The following is a 17147-nucleotide window of genomic DNA, read 5'->3' as shown; positions in this document are numbered from 1 at the left end:
GTTTTGAAGAACTTACGACGCGAAGGACTGGACTGAAAGCTTCTTCTTCGGTTGACGCTTCCAGTACGCCATCTAACCCTACATGGAAATATGTATTTTTGCCCCAGAGAGAACTGGGGTATTTGGTCAACACCTACAGTTCTGTAGACCTTTTGATATAAGAAGAACAGGTTGTTGATAAGAATGGTTTGGACGTCACTCAAGAAGCAGTTTTCGCCTCTCGTCCTCCGCGGTGTTGGCTTCTGAGATACAGATTTTTGGTGGCGACTGAGGGAAAGCAGGGAAAAGTAACTTCTCATCTGTGATGATAGAAAGTTAATGTCTTCAGCATGGTCTGTGTTCTGGCAGGTGTAATGAAGATGGTTGCTGATGGCTGACAGTGTCATGAAGGTGTAGGTTTGGCTATAGTTACTGAAGCAGATTCTCACATAACACAGACACCGAGAGAATCTCCCATATTTACCACATGATGTACTTTTTCATGCGCTGACCAACCACTAGGTTCGAGCGCTTAACAAATGCCACATAATCAGTCAGTCGTCTGCCTCACTCCCCTACTAAGGTTGCTGCTCCTCCCCCACTTCCTGCCCTACACCCTCTCCTCTCGTGGTGTGGTCATGTATGTGTTACCACGGGAGGTGTGTAGTGAGGCCTGCTGGTGCCTGCCAGTAGTGGTGGTGTGGGCAACACGTGTGTGTCGGGGGAGGAGGATACAACACCTCCCAGACCCACCTCCCGTCATTTCTGTGTCCCACAAGTCCACATGATATTAACCTTCTCAAGTGTTATAGAATGTCAGCCTGCAGGTGTTACAACAGTGAGTGATACGTCTAGGCAAAATGTAGAATGGTTGGTAATGGTAGTGATATGGGATAGGGGAGAAAGAATACTTCCCACGTATTCCCTGCGTGTCGTAGAAGGCGACTAAAAGGGGAGGGAGCGGGGGGCTGGAAATCCTCCCCTCTCGTGTTTAATTTTCCAAAAGGAGGAACAGAGAAGGGGGCCAAGTGAGGATTTCTCTCAAAGGCTCAGTCCTCTGTTCTTAACGCTACTTCGCCAACGCGGGAGATGGCGAATAATATGAAAAGAAAGAAAAAGAAAATGATCTGTAGTGTGGGTACTGTATCGTGTGGGGCAGTGTGGTCGTGTGTGATTTGACCCTGACTTTGACCAAGAGGACTTCCTCTGAAGTTAAAGAGGACGTTAGGGATAAAGACTGGGTCACCGTCAGCAGAAGGTCAGTCTGGTAGAGGTCGTATGGGCCTCGTGTGTGTGTGTCAGGGGTTAGTGAAGAAGACAGAAGGCACATCCTCTCCCTGTCCAGTCCTTCAGCTGTCTTGTTTCCCGTGAAGTGTAGCCTCACTGAGGACCTACACGTGTATGTCCTGACCTGATGAGATGGTAAACAGCGAGTCTGTTATATCGGGATTTTGTGTTGACGTTCGTGAGAGTTGGGTGGCAGCCAAACGGGATTCTCTGGAGCGGCTCCACCTCGCCTGTGAGGAGGAGGAGAAGGAGGAGGAGCCGAAATACAACCCCAGCCTGAAGGCTGTGTGGTGGTGGTGGTGGTGTTGCTGGTGGTGGGAGGAGAGTCTTTACGATCGAAGACGTCATAAGGATGGAGGTCATGGCCATTAGATGGTTCTGACTGATACGATGATGCTTAAAGTATGTTGACGCCTTGGGTTACAGCGGCGACAGCTGGTGTGTGTGTCTCTCTCTGGCCCAGGGGAAGCCGTGGCATCAATGTTGTATACCCTGGGTGATCTGCCCACGTAGTGGGAGTTATCTTGTGCCATGACGTGGGAGTAACGGGTGTGTAACGAGCGTTCGTGCATCATGAAGGTATAGTTCGTGCTCACGAACAATCTACCTCGTACAATATGAAGCTTACAGCAACCACAGCAAGGACTGAGGTACAGACGAACGTATTCTAATGGGAAAGTTCCTGTTCCTGTACTTGTATCACTGGCTGTATCTTGATACCGTCCAGTAGTGTTGTCCCGTAATTAGAACACTTCGTTGTGGATTTGAACACCTCGTTGTGGATTTCAGGCGAGAAAGTGACGGTGCCTCACGTCATTAGAGGCGCCCAACGTGTATATAGAATAGGATGCTCTCTGCCCGGCCCAACCCTGCCACTAGATAGGGGACATCGATCCTGGCACTGGAATGTGGGCAAGAAAGTTGAGTTATATCCAGCTGGAGGCATCCTACACTACGTACTGTTCATGTAAGATTAACTCCTGATGATCGGTATGTTGGACATCACGTCACTGGTGCTCTCATCTTGCCTCTTTTCTTTCTTTTTTTCCAGACATTGATTCCTTGTGGGTGACCTCACAACAGCTCTCGCTCCTCGCCCTCCTTCCCTCCGAGGTCCATGTTACCATCACCTCCGGCACATTTCGTGCTGCCCACCATCACCTCACTCCCATGTGTCGTCACATGGGCGTTGGAACACCCTTGGAAAGGTGGTCCGTCTCATCATTACCTTCCAGGATTCAGAGCGGAGTGTACGCGAGTGTTGTCCCCGTGGTATGTGTGGGTGGATGTGGGTGTGTGGGTGGGTGTGTGGGTGTGTGGGTGGGTGGCAGGGAGACGTGTTCCTCTGGCAAGCATCTGTCAAGGGGGAGGGGGCTAGTGATGCCGTCTCACCATGACACAAAGACGAGGTCCCGAGGAATTGTTCTCATACGTTGGACCAGATGAGTGCTGGGTGACGCATCCAGGCTGGCCGTCCGGTGTTGCATGGAATTAAACATCCTCTCTCTCTCTCTCTCTCTCTCTCTCTCTCTCTCTCTCTCTCTCTCTCTCTCTCTCTCTCTCTCTCTCTCTCGGCTGCAGTGTACCGGTTGGGGGTGAGAGAGAGAGAGAGAGAGAGAGAGAGAGAGGAGGAGAGTTTGTTGACGACTATTGGCCCAAGAATACCATGAGAGCGTGCGTGGCGTGTCTGGTCCTCCACATATCCTGAAGACGTGAAGGTGTTTCAGTTCGTTACCACAGTTGGCTCCACACTGACGTTGTGACCAGTGGACACACTCAAGCCAGAGCAGTCGACCCGCCTCTTGTTCTGTGTATTCGTCACGAAGCGTCTGGGGAAGAATTGGATGTTCACGTAGAACAAAGAACAATTACTTTAGCGCAAGTGTTCTTCATAAGTTATATAAAGACAAGTTGATGTATGGTTGTTGTTATGGAGAACAAAAGGTATTGATATGATTATGGTTGTAGATGATGTCGGCCCTTGAACACGACGGTACGACCCTTGAGCACGACGGTACGACTCTTGAGCACGACGGTACGACCCTTGAACACGACGGTACGACGCTTGAGCACGACGTACGACTCTTGAACACGACGGTACGACCCTTGAACACGACGGTACGAACCTCGAGCACGACGGTACGACCCTTGAGCACGACGGTTCGACCTTTGAGCACGACGGTACGACCCTTGAGCACGACGGTACGACCCTTGAGCACGACGGTATGACCCTCGAGCACGACGCTACGACCCTTGAACACGACGGTACGAACCTCGAGCACGACGGTACGACCCTTGAACACGACGGTGCGACCCTTGAACACGACGGTACGACCATTGAACACGACGGTACGACCCTTAAGCATAATATCCAGGCTTTTGATCTGAGCCATGAGGGTCAGGTGAAGGGCCAGGCCACCATCACCCTTGGGTCGTTCGTCACAGAGGTCAAAAGTCTTACTTCAGAAGCTCGTAACTTGTACGTTCGACGTAAGCACATGAAGCTCTGCAGATCGCTAGATTAGCGAGTCCTTACGTCGTCACGACTGCCTGGTCGTATTTCACACAGTTCTCAGAAGTGTTTGGCATTGTAAGGGTGTGTGTGTGTGTGTGATGGGATTTCTGGTGGCCAAGTGTTCGACACCCAGAACCCCATTATGGTGAAGTACGTGTACGAGACATGTATAAGGTAAGGTTATGAATGACATGTTTAGTGAGGTTATTAGTCGTCTTGTTAAGTGATTAAAATCATTATGTGGGAACAACGCAGTGGAATTTTCAACGCGATTTTCTTTATGGGAAAAATATTTAAAAAAAAAATTTAATACGAATTTTTTTTCAACGCGATTTTCATAATGGGAAAAATATTTCCAAAAACTTTGGTTAATACGATTTTTCTTGTTTTAATAATGGATTTTTGTTGTTCATTAGAATTTATCGGTGTCATGTTTCTTGTTGGTTTTGACTGCGTCCCTCATGGCTTGTAGGGGTTGTTGCTGTAGTGTGTTACTGTTGCTTGTATTGCCACCATGCTGGCTGGCTGGCTGGCTGGGTTACGAAGGGCGGCCTGAGACCTGTCGTCACCTGCCAGAGTCATAGAGCCAGGCCGCCAACGTCAGCTTACAACCACCAAGCGGTGGGAAACCATCTCGGTCACCCACCTCCTCCTCCTCCACCTCCACCTCCACCTCCTCCTCCACCTCCTCCTCCTCCTCCTCATGTGTTCACGGGTCACTGTAAGACCATACATGTTCTCGCCCTGTCACCCTACCCACGGCCCATTGTTAGGTTGGTTCATAACCTAAGCCTTCCTGTGTTATTCTACTTTGGGTCAAATTCATTTACGTTGAATGTTTATTCAAGTTCATTCCATGGTTGTTGTCTGTGTATGTACGACCTTTCCCCTGACCGTGGTTGGTGTGAAGTTGATAAAGGATCGTGTATGGGTTGGGTGTAAGGGAGGGTGTGTGGCAAATGACACCTTCGTACTCAAGGGAGAGTTGATGATGAGTGGAGGATGTGATGGAGGTTCAGAGGGGGAAGTTGCTACGGGTTAATCGCTGGTGGCGATTGTGGCATGTTGCAGTGTTGTTGGTGGAGATACTGGCTTGTTACAGTGCTGGTGGTGGAGATATTGGCTTCCTATATTATTGGTGGAGATGCTGGCTAGCGACAGTATTGGTGGAGATACTAGCTTGTTACAGTGCTGGTGGTGGAGATATTGGCTTCCTGTAGTATTGGTGGAGATGCTGGCTAGCGATAGTGTTGGTTGAGATACTGGCTAGTTACAGTGTTGGTGGAGATATTGGCTTCCTGTAGTATTGGTGGAGATCCTGGCTAGCTACAGTATTGGTGGAGATGCTTGCTAGTTACAGTGTTGGTGGAGATACTGGCAAGTTACAGTATAGGAGGAGAGTTGACCATCCGTGTGTGTGTGTGTGTGTGTGTGTGTGTGTGTGTGTGTGTGTGTGCGCACGGGGTCCTCCCCTGCACACATCATCGCCAGATACTGTGTGACACGAGTGGTCGTTCTGTGTTCTTAATGCATGTGTGTGTGTGTGTGTGTGCACGGGGTCCTCCGCTGCACACATCATCGCCAGATACTGTGTGACACGAGTGGTCGTTCTGTGTTCTTAATGCATGTGTGTGTGTGTGTGTGTGTGTGGAGGGATGGGTCATTATATCACTGTTACTACTCACACGTGTGTATCCTGACTCTCCTCTTCCCTCCTGAGAGGGAGGGAGAGGGAGGGAAGGAGAGTCACTTCACCAAACAACACCAGCGATGCGGACACTCATACTCCACAATATGAGATGTTCTGTGCGAGGCGCCCTGCTGTCGCTCCTCCTGCTCCTCCTCCTGCTTGCTGCCGCTACTGCTGACCTTCTCCCTGCTCTCTCTCTCTCTCTCTCTCTCTCTCTCTCTCTCTCTCTCTCTCTCTCTCTCTCTCTCTATATATATATATATATATATATATATATATATATATATATATATATATATATCTTTCTCAGTTTCATCCCCTCTCTTTCACAACCAGCCACGAGAGAGAGAGAGAGAGAGAGAGAGAGAGAGAGGGGGGGGAGGATTGGAATGTGTTAAGGATTGTAAAGTTAGGAGTATTGACGACGTGTTAAGGGTTGGTATGTGTGTGTGTGTGTGTGTGTGTGTGTGTGTGTGTGTGTGCACTAACAGGAGGAGGGGATCCCCTTACATGACACCGACTTTGGGGGCCCGCCCACTGTTGCCAAACCAACTCGGGTGTGTGTGTGTGTGTGTGTGTGTGTGTGTGTGTCTGTGTGTGTGTGTTTGTATGTGTGTGTGTGTGTGTGTGTCGGAGAGTACAGTGTTGCCACATACGTCCCAACCCCCAACATCCCCCCGCACACGCACACACACACACACACACACACACACACACACACACACACACACAGTTCACGAGTGTGATAGTCTGGTAATCTTATGATTGGGGGGGGGGGGGTATCTGTGGTCAGAAGCAGGCTCCCCTCTCCTGCAGCTCTGCCCTCTACTCTGGTAACATCCCCTATTCCCGTTTTCTTCCTGATTTACTCGCCCGTATGTGTACCTTCAGGAGTGTGTATCTCTGTGTACAGTTCAACACAGGTTAGGTCAAGTGTGGGAGATCAGACGTGTGGTGTGGTGTGGTGTGGTGTGGTGTGGTGGTGGGAGGAACACGTCTGTGGTGTGAGGCTGTGTGAGGGTGTGTGGGGAGGTGTGGGGTGTGGGGAGGGACGTGGCTGGAGTCGGCGGTGATGCGCACAGCAACTTGCAGAGTGGCGTGAATCCGCGCAGTCCTGTGGTTAATGTTGCCTGCAGTGTCTTGCTCACTGGCGGCCCCTCACACCGTCTTCTTGCTGCTTCTTTCTTCCTCTATCTTCTTCCTCTTCTTCTTCCTCCCCCTCCTCTTCTTCTTCTCCTTCTTCTTCCTTATTCGTCTGTCTTCTTCCTCTTCTTCGTCGTCTTCTTCCTTTTTCGTCTATCTCCTTCTTCTTCTTCCTCTTATTCTTTCTTCCTCTATCTTCCTCATATTCTTCTTCTTCTTCTTCTTCTTCTTCTTCTTCTTCTTCCTTATTCGTCTGTCTTCTTCCTCTTCTTCCTTTTTCGTCTATCTTCTTCTTCCTCTTCTTCTTTTTTCGTCTATCTTCTTCTTCTTTCTCTTCTTCTTTCTTCGTTTGTCTTCTTCTTCTTCTTCTTCTTCTTCTTCTTCTTCTTCTTCTTCTTCTTCATTACTATTAATTTTTTTTCATACGTGCTCGTCATTTCCCATGTGAGCGAAGTAGGGTTAAGAACGGATGACAGAGCCTTAGAGAGTAAGAATCCTCACTCGCCTCCTTGGCCTGTTCCTTGTTTTGGAAAGTACTACAGGAGGGGAGGATTTCCAGCCCCCCCGCTCCCTTCCCTTTTAGTCGCCTTGTACGACACGCAGGGAGTACGTGGGAAGTATTCTCCCCCACCCACCCCGATAATCATCATTATTATTATCATTATTGTTTAGCATGACGCTGAGTCAGACCTTATGTGACTTGCTTAATGTTCCACACTCCCGACTAACCCCCCCCCCCTCTCTCTCTCTCTCTCTCTCTCTCTCTCTCTCTCTCTCTCTCTCTCTCTCTCTCTCTCTGCCTCTTGATTATGCCCTACGTCTCCAGTACGACAACCTCTCTCTCTCTCTCTCTCTCTCTCTGCCTCTTGATTATGCCCTACGTCTCCAGTACGACAACCTCTCTCTCTCTCTCTCTCTCTCTCTCTCTCTCTCTCTCTCTCTCTCTCTCTCTCTCTCTCTCTCTCTCTCTGGTGCAGTGCTCGCCTCCCTCACCACCGCTGAGATACGACCTGTTGACACTTGGCTCATCCCCGGCTCCTGCCGGCCCGGGGGACGGGAGGCAGGTAGCTGGCGGCCACTTCCGAGCCGTTAGAGATGATCTGTGGTGGACACTGAACCTGCTCGTCCTCTGGAGGTGTGTGTGTGTGTGTGTGTGTGTGTGTGTGTATGTGTGTGTGTATGTGTGTGTGTGTGTGTGTGTGTGTGTGTGTGTGTGGCGGGGTGGCGATGGGAATGAATAAAGGCAGACTATGAATTTATGTGCTTGTGTATATATGTATATGTCTGTGTGTGTATTTATGTGTATACGTTGAGATGTATAGGTATGTATATTTGCATGTTTGGACGTGTATGTATATACATGTGTATGTGGGTGGGTTGGGCCATTCTTTCGTCTGTTTCCTATGACTGTCCCATATCTCTCTCTCTGCCTCTTCGTGGTGTATCCCTAAATTACAGGACCATTGGGGTCATATATTTTATATGATATAGAAAACCGTAAGATTCCCCAGGAAGGTGTGACGACAGAATCAGCGCTGTGGGGGTGGCCAGGGCGCCCTCACACACACAGCCTCGTGCAGATCACAGCCACTCCCCTCCTGCCTCACTGTGGTAGAGCAGTGAGGTCGTGTACCCGACTGTGTTAGTGAGGCGATTTGCCTCACTGTTGTAGAGCAGTGAGGTCGTGTACCTCACGATTTTAGAGTAGTGAGGTGGTGAGTCTCTGTGGTAGAACACAGAGGCGGTGTACCTCATTACGGTACAGCAGTGAGGCAGTGTACCTCAACGGTACAGCAGTGAGGCAGTGTACCTCACCACGGTACATCAGTGAGGCGGTGTGGCGCACCTCACCACGGCACAGCTGTGAGGTCGTGTACCTCACCACGGTACAGCAGTGAGGTCGTGTACCTCGCCACGGTACAGCAGTGAGGTCGTGTACCTCACCACGGTACAGCAGTGAGGTCGTGTACCTCACCAGGAGGCACAGCGGGTGGTAACAAGCAACATGGTGTCAGTGGGGGAGCGGAGACCGACCGGTTTACTGGCTGTGTCTGGCGTTACCACGGTCCTGTTACGTGTTATGCCTCGCTCCCTCAGACGAACCCCAAGGGCATGATGGTACGACCCTTGAGTGTTACGTTACAGCCCTTGAGCACGATGGTACGACCCTTGAGTGTTACGTTACAGCCCTTGAACACGATGGTACGACCCTTGGATGTTACGGTACAGTCCTTGAACACGATGATACGACCCTCGAGTGTTACGTTACAGCCCTTGAACACGATGGTACGACCCGTAAGTGTTAAGGTACAACCCCTGAAAGCGATGGTACGACCTTTGAGTGGTATGGTACAGCTCTTGAACACGATGGTACGACCCTTGAGTGTTACGTTACAGCCCTTGAACACGATGGTACGACCCTTGGATGTTACGGTACAGTCCTTGAACACGATGATACGACCCTTGAGTGTTACGGTACAACCCTTGAACACGATGGTTCGACCCTCGAGTGTTACGTTACAGCCCTTGAACACGATGGTACGACCCTTAAGTGTCACGGTGCAACCCCCTGAACACGATGTTACGACCCTTAAACACGATGATACGACTAGAGTAAGATGGTACGACCCTTTGAGCACGACGATATGAACCTTGTATATGATAGCCTGGCCTATGACCCGATCCTTGAGGGTCAGGTTAAAGGCCAGGTCATCACATGCAAGGGTCGTAGGGTCGTGTCGAGGTGCTAACATGATGTCGTGAGCGATCGTACTTACACCATTTGTCCAGCTGTGGGGGAGCCGGCAGCTTCACAGGCCAGATGGAGGCGGCGGTTGGCCTGCCTGGTGTAAGATGGTGTCATTAGGAGATGAGTAGCGGCAGCTGGTGTGGCACTACGTGTACACACACACACACACACACATCCACCTGGCTTAATACGCAATGAAGAAAATAGGAAGGTCAGAAGTTGGTGCACCAGCCAGCCGTTAGGGTAACAGCAAGATGTGGCAAGAAGACATGGGTCCTGGTACCACACTACCACAGGTACCACACTACCACAGGTACCACACTACCACAGGTACCACACTACCACAGGTACCACACTACTACAGGTACCACAGGTACCACACTACCACAGGTACCACACTACCACAGATACCACAGGTACCACACTACTACAGGTACCACACTACCACAGGTACCACACTACTACAGGTACCACACTACTACAGGTACCACACTACCACAGGTACCACACTACCACAGGTACCACACTACTACAGGTACCACAGGTACCACACTACCACAGGTACCACACTACCACAGGTACCACAGGTACCACACTACTACAGGTACCACACTACCACAGGTACCACACTACTACAGGTACCACACTACAACAGGTACCACACTACAACAGGTACCACACTACTACAGGTACCACACTACCACAGATACCACACTACCACAGGTACCACACTACCACAGGTACCACACTACTACAGGTACCACACTACAACAGGTACCACACTACTACAGGTGCTACACTACCACAGGTACCACACTACCACAGGTACCACACTACCACAGGTACCACACTACTACAGGTACCACACTACCACAGGTACCACACTACCACAGGTACCACACTACCACAGGTACCACACTACTACAGGTACCACACTACCACAGGTACCACACTACCACAGGTACCACACTACCACAGGTACCACACTACCACAGGTACCACACTACTACAGGTACCACACTACCACAGGTACCACACTACCACAGGTGCTACACTACCACAGGTACCACACTACCACAGGTACCACACTACTACAGGTACCACACTACCACAGGTACAACACTACTACAGGTACCACACTACTACAGATACCACACTACCACAGGTACAACACTACCACAGATACCACACTACCACAGGTACAACACTACTACAGGTACCACACTACAACAGGTACCACACTACTACAGGTACCACACTACCACAGGTACAACACTACCACAGATACCACACTACCACAGGTACAACACTACCACAGATACCACACTACCACAGGTACAACACTACCACAGATACCACACTACCACAGGTACAACACTACCACAGATACCACACTACCACAGGTACAACACTACCACAGATACCACACTACCACAGGTACAACACTACTACAGGTACCACACTACCACAGGTACCACACTACCACAGGTACCACACTACCACAGGTACCACACTACCACAGGTACCACACTACTACAGGTACAACACTACCACAGATACCACACTACCACAGGTACCACACTACTACAGGTACCACACTACCACAGATACCACACTACTACAGGTACCACACTACCACAGGTACCACACTACCACAGGTACCACACTACCACAGGTACCACACTACTACAGGTACCACACTACCACAGGTACCACACTACCACAGGTACCACACTACCACAGGTACCACACTACCACAGATACCACACTACTACAGGTACCACACTACCACAGATACCACACTACTACAGGTACCACACTACCACAGGTACCACACTACTACAGGTACCACACTACCACAGGTACCACACTACTACAGGTACCACACTACCACAGGTACCACACTACTACAGGTACCACACTACCACAGATACCACACTACTACAGGTACCACACTACCACAGGTACCACACTACTACAGGTACCACACTACTACAGGTACCACACTACTACAGGTACCACACTACCACAGGTACCACACTACTACAGGTACCACACTACCACAGATACCACACTACTACAGGTACCACACTACTACAGGTACCACACTACCACAGGTACCACACTACCACAGGTACCACACTACTACAGGTACCACACTACTACAGGTACCACACTACTACAGGTACCACACTACCACAGGTACCACACTACTACAGGTACCACAGGTACCACACTACCACAGGTACCACACTACTACAGGTACCACACTACTACAGGTACCACACTACCACAGGTACCACACTACCACAGGTACCATTTTGTCTCGGGTCGTTCCGAGAGGCTGGAGATCCTCCGTAAGGGAGATTGTTCTCAAGTGTCTGAATGGCTTTGGCTTCCCGTTCCTCCAATCAGCCAAGGACGAGAGAGAGCAGCCAGCTCTCCGGTTCAGCGCCTCAACATGTCTCTCTTAAGCGAGGGGCTGTATAATCACTCGACATCCCCTCTGAGATAATTTAATGATCTGAAATCCAGACGCTGGATTAAAGGCCTTTTTTTCTCCCAATAGATAAAGTCAATCCAACTAAATATGACGTAGGGAATCAACATGATCATTAGCTGTTAAGTTACGACCTGTCGCACCTCTGCATTGTCGTCCACAGTGACGGTGGTGTCCTAACGCACTGTGTTGTTGCACTCATCCATGACGTGTATAAGACCATGGTACTTCCTTCCAACCTTTTTGTACCAAGTTTCCTCTTTGACTTTCACCTTATGTCCTCCGGCTGGTGTCTTCCCCTCTTTCGTAGAAGTGACCACTATCTACCCCCTCGGGTTGTGCTGTGGGAATGTAAAAGTTATGATTAGGTCACCCTTACCTTTTCTCTCTTCCTTGTTGGGGGCAGTTCAATGCCTCTAGCCTATCCCTCTCACTCAGCCGTCTGTGTTGCTCATCTCTGGGCCTTCCCTATTGGTTCGTTGTGCTTCGTTAAGTACAGTGAAGCAACGTGAGAAGTACACACTAGTTCTGGCCGTGTGTGAGACGCGAAGAACTTCTTGAATATTTCCTTATCCCAACACGAATGTTAACCTCGTACCTGCCAACCCTGACAGTTTGGTGTCCCTCAGTGTTGTCAAAGGTGAGGCCGTCTGGTGATAGGTTAGGGATGATGGATGGGGGAGGTGGAAGTGGAAGAGGGTGGAGGTTGGAAGTGGAAGAGGGTGGGGGTGGAAGTGGAAGAGGGTGGAGGTGGAAGTGGAAGAGGTGGAGGTGGAAGTGGAAGAGGGTGGAGGTGGAAGTGGAAGAAGGTGGAAGTGGAAGAGGGTGGAGGTGGAAGTGGAAGAGGTGGAGGTGGAAGTGGAAGAGGTTGGAGATGGAAGTGGAAGAGGGTGGAGGTGGAAGTGGATGAGGTGGAAGTGGAAGGTGGGGTGGAAGTGGAAGAGGGTGGAGGTTAGAAGTGGAAGAGGGTGGAGGTGGAAGTGGAAGAGGGTGGAGGAGGTTGAAGGAAGCACAAGAACTTCATCCTGTATGAGTCACTTGTCTGTTGCGTGATGTCCTGCTTCGCTGGCTGGCTGGCTATCTCTCTCTCTCTCTCTCTCTCTCTCTCTCTCTCTCTCTCTCTCTCTCTCTCTCTCTCTCTCTCTCTCTCTCTCTCTCACTGTCCAGGGAAAGTGTGTGTGTGTGAGAGAGAGAGAGAGAGAGAGAGAGAGAGAGAGAGAGAGAGAGAGAGAGAGAGAGAGAGGCACAGAAGGCCCCCACTTGGAAATGCTAGCGGGCACAGACACAGACGTACCCGGAGGACCCCCCCCAAAAAAAAAATAAATGACCAGCTCACGAAAGAGACAGACAGACAGACTGTCAGACGCTACCAGAAGACTACAAGAGAGACCTGCACAGACACACAGACAGGGAGACAGACACAGACAGGAGGGGAGGAGCAGTAAAAAGTGGCCTTCCTGCTGGCTGGCTGGTTGGCTGTTGTCTTTGGCTGGCGAGCTCCTCTGCTGCTGCTGGGGGAGTGGGAGGAGGATGGCCGCCTCCAGCTGTGTGCGCCTCCTGAGGAAGGGGATGCTCAAGACGGAAATGTTGGGGGGTGCGCAAGAATGCGCAGAGGTGCGGGAAAAAATAGTGGGGTGAGGGAAGGGTATGAGGAAGAATGCGCCGTTCGGAAGTGTGTGTGTGTGTGTGTGTGTGTGTGGAGGAGGGGGAGGAGGAAGTGGGCTGTACGAAAGAATGTTCTGTGCGCAAGTATTGGCGATGCGTAACGGTGCGCAGTGCGAAAGCGAGGTCGAGTGCTTTAAAACGGCGTAATGAGCGCTGTGAGGGAGAAGCAGTTGGGCAGGTGACGAACTGCGCTGTACGTTGGTGATCCTTCCTCCCTCCCTCCAGCAGCCTCCCTTGCTGGGCAGTTCCCCAACTAGTTCAGTCTGGCCCCGTACCGCACGTTATGATGTGTATTTATTATATTTATTATGAGAAGGGAAGTTGCTTTACTTAACCCACCTGGCAGTGATCATGTGTAACATAAAAAGCCATTGACATCCATAACAAGTGTTGATATTGGTGGCCGTTTCGGGTCTGTTTTGGAGGTCGCTTCATCGAGAATGACGGTGCCTGACTTAGTATTAGTGCCCAACTTAAGATGAATGTCCAGCTTAAGATGAGTGCCTAACTTAAGACGAATGTCCAACTTAAGAACTTTCCATTGACAGTGAGTGAGTGCCACGCTTGAGGTAATATTTCGAGGCCATTTGCTTAACAGCAACGAGTCACACTTGAGGCCATCTTCACTGATGGTCAGTGATGGTCAGAAGACGTACACCCAGCCAGAAATGCTGTATTTGCAGACACCCCACTTCACAACAGTTGCTTGTGATCCCGCCACATCACATCACCTGGAGCTTGTGTCCGGTGTGTGTGTGTTGCTGTGATGTGTAGCCAGGAGGACGTCCATACATACGTGACCACTCCTGAATGGCTGTATTCCTTGTTATGTCCTGTTCGTCCTCGTCAACTTCTCTGTTTCTCACGAGAACTCGATGAAGAAAATGACAGATACATGAGGAAAGATGAAGATAAATGCCGTAGATAATGAGTAAGATAAATGAGAGCTGTGGGTGTGTCACGGGCGTGCGTTATCCCAGACTTGATCTCCGGGCGGAGTGCAGGCTGGGGACGTGTTGGTGTCTCTCTCTCTCTCTCTCTCTCTCTCTCTCTCTCTCTCTCTCTCTCTCTCTCTCTCTCTCTCTCTCTCTGCCCCAGAGCCACCACTCGTGTTAAGGCGTCCTGCTAACCTCACGAAATTGGATCCGACCATATAGTCAGGGAACACCAGCACGTGGGTTCGATTCCGTTTAAGGGAATTAGCTTCATGTGATGAAGGGAAACGTCGTAGAATAGAAGGGAAACTTCTTGTGATGAAGGGACACTTCTCGTATATAGTGACATATGGGGAAAAATACCTGCAGATGTAGTGAATGGTATACAACACTGTAGGGAAGATGTTAGTATGGACTCCTGTCGTATGTAGGTGAGAGTTGTGCTGGGGGAGCCTGAGTACTTACGACCAGTTTGTTTATCGAGTAAATTAAGTCGATTTATCGATGATTATTTATCGATAATGATTCGAATAAAGACAATAAAGAAATGTGATGGTTCAGGTCTCGTGTTTACATGGCGTCGCTGGGCGGCAGGGAGGTGGAGCACACCCAAACATGTTACAGTGAGACTGTGTTTACATCTTGCTCGTTTGATGCTTCGTCATGAATATTTTCTTATGAATCATTTCTCTGTGTGATTCCACAATTAGTCTTGCTCATAATCAAAGGAAAAGATTTACTTTGTGAGGTTTTTTTCTTTGAGAAGCATAAGGTCTTACGAATCATTTCTTTGTGTGGTTTCGTCTTGCTCATAATCCAATGAAAAGATTCACTTTGAGAGGCTTTTTCTTTTTTGAGAGGTTCATAAGGTCTGTGGGGGGGCCTGGGTGTGGATAGGGAGCTATGGTTTCGGTGCGTTGCACATGGCAGCTGCAGAATGCTGGAGTGTGGCCTTTCCTCGCCTCCTACTGGCGTCACCTCGCAAGAACGTTGGTACATTTGGAGTGCATAACATTAAGACGTAAAGTCATTCTTGGCTGGAAGGCAGAAGTTCGCTAAGATTTTCGAAGGTTCTGTTGATTTTTGGCAAGTGTTTCACCCACTTCTAGTGAATATTCTCAAGTGTTTGTGTGTCACACACACACACACACACACACACACACACACACACACACACACACACACACACACACACACACACGACACAGCCGGAGCAACTGAAGGCCCCCAGATTTTTGGCTGTAGGAACCCCCGAGTGTGGGCCAGGCCTTGAGGGCCGTACTGAGTCTTCATAACCTGCTCCTACCTATGCCCCTCGTGCTCAAGATCGTAGGTTAAAAAGAAAATAGATGTAAAGTGGTAGTAAAAATTGTCATATCAGATGCCTCAGGATTAGTCTGATCTCCAGGCGGTAAACAACCACTGCAAGTGAAAATCGGCTTTATTGCTCGGTTAGACTCATGACAGCGCTATACAGTCGCATGTTTACCAAATGATGTTCTAGCTTCGTCTCTTCGATGTATATCAACTGACTTATCTGTCTCTCTTGTGTTCCCCTGATGATGTGATTATTACACGAAAGTGCACTTGGGAACTTATCGTGTTTCATTTTCCCCGTGGACTCGTAGGAATATCTAGATCACGCGCAAAGTTGTGATCCTTCCCAATATGTATATATATATATATATATATATATATATATATATATATATATATATATATATATATATATATATATATATATATAGTTTATTGTTGGGATCGTGTTAAGGGTAATGTGACAGCTAGGGTAAGGAGCGTGTGGGGATGATGGTGGTGGGGTGGATCATCATCGTGTAGGTAGGTAAGGTGCGGGCGGGGCGGGGCGGGGCGGGTCGTCAGCAGTGATACCCTCCACAACTGGCCCGTCTTCCTCGGTTCGGGGCTTCCGCTCACCGTTGGGGCCCCCGACCCTCCACCCCCGCTGCTGGGGGGAGGGGGTTGAGTGGGGGTGGGTTGGGGTTGGGGTGGGGGGGTGTCGTGTTACACCATTGACAACAATAATATACACACAGTACAGGAGGTGTAGGCAGGAGGAGACACGTTACCGCCGCTGCCTCTCACACCTCCTCCCTCAAGTGCCTTCCCAGTGTGAAGCGACGCAGGACGTTCTTAAAGGGGGAGGGGGGTGTTCATCCACCTGGGACTGATGTGTGTGTGTGTGTGTGTGTGTGGTGTGGAGGAGGGGTGAGGTGGTGGGGAGACTCACGTGATGTTTTACTAACCGCGCTGGGGAGGGCAGTGGGGTGTTGGGATGCGGGGGCGGCGGCGGGGTAGGGAAGAAGTGGGAGGAGGGTGTTTTTGAGGAGGGGGCACGGGGCGGCGGTGATGGTGGTGGGTGAGGGTGGAGAGAGAGAGAGAGAGAGGGAGGTGGGGGTGTGTGGCCATAATCACAGGAAGTAAGGAGGTTGCGGAAGGGAGGAGGGAGGAGGGACAGGTGTCGCCGGGCTACAGGGTGGGCCATCATGATCGTGTGTAACCAGGCTGGCCCCAGCCTGTATCAGGGTTACAGAACCTTTCGTCCACACACACCAAGCTGTCTTAAGGCCACACACAACTCCTGTATGGCAGTGTCCATGATGTATGTACTCTGGCCAGATGACCCCCATTGTAGTGAGGGTTACATAATTTGTATACTCAGGCTA

The 17147-nt window shown here is 50.0% G+C and overlaps 1 protein-coding gene across 4 annotated transcripts in view; it reads left to right on the top strand.

The window, feature by feature from the left end:
• The window catches only part of LOC139751310 (integrin alpha-PS2-like), a 243819-nt gene that overhangs the window by 32288 nt on the left and 194384 nt on the right, over positions 1-17147 (top strand). The window lies entirely within an intron of this gene.

Source organism: Panulirus ornatus, chromosome 11, assembly GCF_036320965.1.
Source record: "Panulirus ornatus isolate Po-2019 chromosome 11, ASM3632096v1, whole genome shotgun sequence".
Lineage (NCBI taxonomy): Eukaryota > Metazoa > Arthropoda > Malacostraca > Decapoda > Palinuridae > Panulirus > Panulirus ornatus.
This window is presented reverse-complemented; position numbering and strand designations above follow the sequence as displayed.